The following is an 8,177-nucleotide window of genomic DNA, read 5'->3' on the forward strand; positions in this document are numbered from 1 at the left end:
GAACACACATATAATAAAACATGATTTATCAAGTAACTTATGTGCAAAGAAGCCACAAAGTGTGGAAATTCTCTATTCTTACACAACATTACAAGGCAGTGTTCTTGGATAAGTCAGTACTGCGATAAACATACCATTGGAAGGACTCCAGGAGAGGGACTCACTCCTGTACAGCAATGTGTATAAAAATATTTCTAGCTGAGGATATACTTTCAGCATAACCTAAAGTTAAAGACAAATAAAAAATCAAACAAAAACAAACCAAGTGCCTTGTGGAACTCAGCCAGTAGAATCAGATGGTGGCATCGCACACATCCAATTTTATTATTATCTTTCAATGACACAAAGTAGATACTATCTACCTACTTGTTAAATGGATATTCTTTTCAGGTGTTTCATAAATGGATTAAATTTCTACCACAGTACAGTTATCTTCAAATTTGAAGTAAGAATTCCTCAAGCACATGTGTGGTTTGTAGTGTAGCTCTAATTTCTTTTGCTTATCTTAGGTAAGAGAAATAAAAGAAGGCTTCATTGCTATATATCTTCTGAATTAGTTCCTATTTGGTTATTACCAATATTATTGCTAATGACATTGCTGGAAGCCTGCTGACTTTCCATTCTAAATTTTGTGCAAGGCTGTCATGGTGGGATATGTTACAGTAACTCTCATGAGTGAATTCTACCATTTCTCTGTGCCTTCTTTCCCATTATTTTTGCTTTGCACGTATTTCTAAGTTATATTCTTAAAATCAACTGTTTTAAAAATGTAAATAAAAAATGCATTTTGAGTGTCTTGTATCTAAGAATATATTTGTCTTGCATAGATTTGGTATAAATTTTTTATATAAAAATCTCTAAACCAATAGATTATTATCTTTCTGTACTTCCTGCTAGCATCCAATCTTGGATTTTTAAGACTGGTTTTATTTTGTTTCCCTTCTTGGTTATGAATAATCACCCAGCCTAATAATTATCATCTTCTCTTTAATTTTGTATTATGATATTTCAGTAGAAAGTGGTTTCATGTAAATTTTCCTCCTTTCTTCTTGATATTTGGCAACTCTACTAAATGAAGAATTCAGGATCAAGGTTTTTTTGTTTTTTTGTTTTTCTTACATATACTCAATTTTTTTCTTTCTATAATTCTAATTAGTTGACTATTGCATGCCCTAGCAAAAGCTTTTTGTTTTTTAGATATTTCAGTCTGATTCAATGTTATTTAAGGTTTCTAAAAGTCTATTTTAAGTCATTTTAAATTTTGATTTCAGCAATATTTTTAATTTCCAAGAGCAATTCTTTTTTCCTGGGTTATTCCTTTCCCCATTCATCTACTAATTTTATTGCATACTTTGTGAATTATCCTGTTGTACTTTTACTCTATAGATGGAGATCCCTGATTGTCTCTTCACGTGTATCTACAAAGCTCTGAGATGATCTCTTTCAGTAGCTACTCTGTAAATAACTTGCTGTCATGTGCAAACAATTGCATTTCTAATATTTCTGTTTCTAAAAGTGAAGGAAATTGGGAGTCAACTTAAACAGGCTTTGCTTTAGGGTGGAGACTAAGTTCTGGCAGTTAGAATCCTCTAGCAATACCGGGAAGTGCAAAATACCTAGTCATTATGCACTCAATGTTTATCTCAAGCAATTTAATAAATATTTACTTAGACAATATGGACATATGTTATTGAAACTATCTTATTTTCAAGAATATAGATTCCTTTTGGAAATGCATCCCATACTGAACATTTAGCTATTTTTTATGAGCAATAAGAAAAAAAAGAATCAATTTAAATATCCTTGGGTTAAGTATGAACCACACACAATTAATTTTTGTATTTCTAATAGTCTAGAGATTCAAAATACTCAACAGAATGCATGCAGACTAAATATCAAATAAAAGCTTCAATCTATCTGAATATTTAGAAACAGATTTGTTAGATTTATGACTTCTTAAATAGGGAATGTATGAGAACTAATTGATATTTCCTGTAATGTAACTTTAATGTACTTTTCACTTTTTTTTTTTTTTTTTTTTTTTTTTTTTTTTTTTTTTTTTTTTTTTTTTTTTTTTTTTTTTTTTTTTTTTTTTTTTTTTTTTTTTTTTTTGGCCAGGCACAGTGACTCATGCCTGTAATCCCAGCACTTTGGGAATTGAGCCAGGCAGATCACTTGAAGTCGGGAGTTTGAGACCAGCCTGCCCAACATGGTGAAACCCCATTTCTACTAAAAATACAAAAATTAGCCAGACTTGGTGGCACATGCCTGTAATCCCAGATACTTTGAAAGGTGAGGCAGGAGAATTGCTTGAACCTGAGAGGTGGAGATTGCAGTGAGCCAATATCTTGCCATTGCATTGCAGCTTGAGCAAGAGAGTAAGAATCTGTCTAAAAAAAAAAAAAGTAGAAAAAAGATATCTGAATCATCTTTCACACACAACTTTGTTCACATTGCATCACATTTCATATGTAAAGGGTAAATAAATTTGAAAAGAACACAATTAATAGTGAGATATAATAAGAATTAATTACTACCTTGAGCTGTATTTTACTGATGACTATATAGTCACGGTTCCATTGATTATTTAAATTTTTCTGAAGTCTTTCAAATGCTTAGTTTAAAACATATTTATTATTTAATAATAGAATATTATAGTTATGTTCTACCACATAAATATGCAAATACCATTTCATAAGTATTGGAGGTTAACTGGAATATAATGGCATCATAATTTCCTTTCAGAGAGTTCCAAATCTCAGTATTACTGCTTTCATTCATGGAATAGTTTACTGATAGCTTACAAAAATAATTATCTTTAAGTACATATTAACAATATCATATGTATTACAGAAATGACTACATTTCCAAATTTTGATTTTTTTTCCATTTTTTTTTACATCTGAAAGAAATTCTTACATGTGCACTATTATATATTTGTACATGATATTCTTTTAAACAACAGCCAAAAGTGGCACATGCACAGACAAGAAGAGCACTCATTTCCTAACATTCCTTTGGTTGACGAATTAATAAAAATATGAATAACAACAATTAATAGTCTTTTTTTTTTCAGGGGTTCGTGATGTATGGTACTAATTCTCAATCATTGACGTGTCAGAATAACCTAGAGGGCTTGTTGAAACACAGATTATTTTTTCAGTCCTTCTCTCTCAACCCTTTCTTTTCTTTTTTTTTTTTTTTTTTTTTTTTTTTTTTTTTTAGAGATGACGTCTCTCTCTGTCACCAGGCTGGAGTGCAGTGGCACAATCTCGGCTCACTGCAACCTCCACCTCGCAGGTTCAAGAGATTCTCCTGCCTCAGTCTCCCAAGTAGCTGGGATTACAGGCACCTGCCACCACACCCAGCTAATTTTGTATTTTTAGCAGAGACAGGGTTTCACCATGTTGACCAGGATGGTTTCAATCTCTTGACCTTGTGATCCACCCGCCTTGGCCTCCTGAAGTGCTGGGATTACAGGCATGAGACACCACGCCCAGCCCTCTCTCAACCTTTTTAAATTTAATTTAATTTTAATTTATTATACTTTAAGTTCTAGGGTGCATGTACACAACGTGCAGATTTGTTACATATGTATACATGTGCCTTATTGGTGTGCTGTACCCATTAACTCGTCATTTACATCAGGTATATCTCCTAATGCTATCCCTCCCCTCTCCCCCCACCCCACAACAGGTCCAGGTGTGTGATGTTCCCCTTCCTGTGTCCATGTGTTTTCATTGTTCAGTTTCCACCTATGAGTGAGAACATGTGGTGTTTGGTTTTCTGTTCTTGCGATAGTTTGCTGAGAATGATGGTTTCCAGCTGCATCCATATCCAGAAAAAATGCTCTCGACCTTTAAGGCCAGAGTTCATGATTATAGGTCAGTAGATTTGGGATGGAACTTGAGAATTTATGTTTCAAACAAGTTTGCAGATGCTATGTTGTTTGTTCAATGACCACCCTTGAAGAACTACTAGTCTGTGGCATTACCTATGTCAAAAAAAAAAAAAAAAAGTTACTAAGAGTAATTGCAAAGTCTATAAGTGGAAAGGAACATCAAATATTCTATTAAGGTTGATTCCAGTTCTTTAATGAGAATTCACTGGGGATTTTCATTCTATCATTTGAAAATAAATTGAAACCCTTGGTTCCCAAAGTAACCTGAGGGATGTATTTCTAATACACTAGATAAAGTCACATGTTGCGAAGGGAAGAATAACAGAATACATGTTCTATCACTTACTAGCTGCTAAACTTTGGGGATCATTTTTTAGAGTATATGAATTTTGTAGATACATTTTAAAGAGAGATCATATCACTTTACATGTGTATCAGTATAAATTGAGATACATGTGAAAATACTAAAGCAGTCCCTTTAACTGGTTTTTATAATTTACAAGTATTACAAATAATGGCAAATATAAGCATGAAGTTAGTATTGTATACCTTTTACCCAGTAATTTAATTTCTTGAAGTTAAACACAATTTTTAAAAATGTCTTTAAATATAGTGTGCATAGAGGAAAGGATATAAACTATAATATACAGTTTAGTAAATACAGTGATAATATTGAACACAGCACCACCCTAAAGTCTCATACATGCACTTTTCAAATCACAACATATCCACTATTTGCCCAAGATAACTGCTGTGCTGATGTTTATGGCTATCATTTCCTGAATTTTTCTCTATAGTCTTACTAGCTAACTCTTTATGTTTAAGCACTATAGTTTTCTTTAACTATTTTGGTCTTTACATAAGTTGAAAATACTTTGTGTGTTATTTATCATCTGGCTTCTATACCTCAATATTGTTTGCATGATTCATTTATGTTGTTATATGTAGGCATTGCTTATTTTTCTCTTAGCACATAGTTCTTTTAGGTACAGTCCTAGGAATAAAATTGCCTGGTCAAGGTATATTCTTCTTTACATTCAATTTTGGTAGATGATGCCAAACAGGTTTTAAAGTTCTGTAGTGATTTAAAATACACAAGTGCTCCAGTTGCTCCTCGTGCTTACATATTTATATTTATATTTATATAAATTTATATATAATATATGTAGCCATTTTTGGATGCTTAATATTCCATATTTAATTTTAATTTATATTTTCTGATTACTCAAGGTCTAACAAATTTGAGTTTTACTCTTTTATTATGTCACTTTTTCTTTTTTTAGAGGGGGGCCATTGGAAACTCCTGTTCATTTTATTCTATTACAAGATCAGTCTTATTATTTCTTACTGGTTCATATAAATTATATGAATTTTTGGATATGTGTTATTCGTGGGTGATAGCTTCTCTAACTCTGTAGCTTAATTTTTCAGTCTTTTATTAGTGTCTGTTAATTTTTTTTAAAGTATATGTTTTTTACGTAGTCAAATTTACTGGCCAGGCATGGTGGCTCACGAATCACAGCACTTTGTGGGGCTGAGGCCGGTCAATCATTTGAGATTGGGAGTCCAAGACCAGCCTGGCCAACACGACGAAACCCCATCTCTACTAAAAAGTACAAAAATTAGCTGATCGTAGTGTTGTGTGCCTATAGTCCCAGCTACAGGGAAGGCTGAGGCACAAGAATTGCTTGAACCCAGAAGGCAGAGATTGCAGTGAGCTAAGATGCCACTGCTGCACTCCAGCCTGGGTAACAGAGACTGTGTCTCAAAAAAAAAAAAAAAAAAAATTACCAACACCTTCTTTTATGAATTACTAGTCTAGTTAAGGAAATATCACTTATCCTAAAATTATAAACTTATCTTTATTATTTTCTAAAATCATTTCACTTTTATATTTTGAAATAGCATCCACAAGGAACTAAACTCTGTGTATGATATAAAGTATTGGTCAAGTTGTTATTTTTCCATATATATATGTATGGAAATATATATATGGAAATACATATATACACAAGTGTATATATGTATATATGTGCATGCATATGTGTATATATGTGTGTATATATATGTGTGTGTATATATATACATATATATACACACACATATATATACACACATATATATACACACACTTTTTCCTATACTCTTTCTGTAAGTAGGACCTTTCTCCAGTGACATGTAAAGCCATGCTTGTCAGAAATCAAGTTTTTGTACATTTAGGTGTATTTCTAAGCTCTCTATCATAGTTTATTCTTTATTCTACTTCCAATAGCATAATTTTTAATTGCTATAGTATTTTAAAAGTTCTTATGTATTTTAGTGCAAGACCAAAGCTTAATCATCTTCAAGTGGGATTTTTTTTGGCCATTTGTAACCTGCTATTTATTTTCCATGTACATTTTAGAGTTTACTTGTGAATTCATTCCACGTACCCACTCCAAAACAAAACAAAACAAACTTGAAATATTTATTAAGATTACATCAAATAAATGATAATCTTGGAGAAAATTGATATCTGTTATTTTGAGACTTAACATCCTTGAGCACACAATAGCCTATTCTTAAGTTCTCTAGTGTTGCTCAGTAATATTTTATATTATTTCATGTAGTTCCTGAACATGTCTGTCTCTGAACATATTTCTATCCCTATTGCTCAATAATGTTTTACATTATTTCATGTAGCTCCTGAACATGTCTGTCTCTAAACATATTTGTATCTCTATTTCTGTCTTTCTTTACACACATACACACTGTGGTAATGATATGGACAGGAGTCAGGGAAATATTGGGTACAGGGAGGGCAGTTCCCTGCCAAAGACCCTACCCTCAAGTCTAGATACCTGCAGCCCTACATGGGAACAGGTATTCCTGTTTTCATGCCCCAAAACTCGCCTTTTGGCCTGCCATGCCTCCCTATCCTGTACCCACATAAACTCCAAATCCCTGGCTCCAGGAGAGGTGGAGAAGAAGAAGAACAGAAAGCAGAAGAATGGCTTAACAGTACAGTAGAGGGAAGAGAAGGAGCAAAGGAGCATCTTAACACTGAGAGGAATTTGGCTGGGGAAGTTGGAGAGAAGTTTGGCTGTCCAGCAGAATTGGACAGGGGAAGATCATCTTTCCACTCCATCCCCCTTCCATCTCCCCATCCATCCTGATGAGAACCACCTCCAACACACAATAAAACCCCCCATTCACTACCCTTCAAGTCCATGTGTGACCTGATTCTTCCAGGATGCTGGACAAGAGCTTGGGATACAGAAAGCTGTCACATTGGCCCTCTGTCCTTTTGAAAAGAAAGAGGGTCCACTGAGCTGGTTAACACTTAAGCTGTCTACAGACAGCAAAGCCAAAAGAGCACATTGTAACACACGCCACTCCCACTTGGGCTTTGGGAGTCGCAGGCACCCACCCCTAGAGGCTACTGTGGAGCTGGAGCCCCAAAGCACTCTCCTGCGCCTGCCTGTCTGCATGCTCTCCCTCCTGTAAGGGGTTTGAGCACACGGTGGCTGAACACAGGAGCCACACCCCTTTCACACATTTTGCCAGGGTCTCAGGGAACTCTCCCATTTCAGTAAATAGTATCTTTTTTTTGCTGATAAACAGACATATAATGAAGTCTTTCACTTTATGAATTGGATAAAAATGAAGATTAACAAGCACTGATTTAGAATGCTGGATATATTTCTCAGGTAACGCTATCTATTCCTAAATTTTTCTTTGTGGGATGGATTTATACAGATAGTAATATTTATATTTTCTATTATACTATCTTTCAATTTTTGCAAGTTCAATTTTCTTATGAATGTGTCCGTTTAATCTAACTTTTCAAATTTATTGAAATAAAATTCTTTACAATACTGTCTTTGCATTTTCCTACTACATTAGAGCTTCAGGGTTTGCAATGATGGCACCTTTTCCTTTATGTTATCAATTATTTGTATTTTCTCTCCTTTATTAGTTTATCCCACAGGCCAATTAGGTTAATCAAATAATAAACATTTGCTTTTGTTGATCCCCTACTTTGCACATTGTATATTTCACTAATTCCCACACTTACATTTATTATTTTTCTTCTCATGTGTTCATTTGATTTTTGAATGTATCACACTTTTACAACTTCTTGGGCTAGATTCTTCAATCATGAATTTTCTGTCTTGCCCCTTTACTAATATATTCATTTCAGGCTATACTGGGTCATCATTGTTTTATGTGTGTCCAAGTATTATAACATTTTTAATATTTTAGTGTAAAATATTTACTTAATTCCAGTTTGATT

The sequence above is a fragment of the Rhinopithecus bieti genome, unplaced genomic scaffold, assembly GCF_001698545.2.
Source record: "Rhinopithecus bieti isolate Rb0 unplaced genomic scaffold, ASM169854v2 scaffold_42113, whole genome shotgun sequence".
Lineage (NCBI taxonomy): Eukaryota > Metazoa > Chordata > Mammalia > Primates > Cercopithecidae > Rhinopithecus > Rhinopithecus bieti.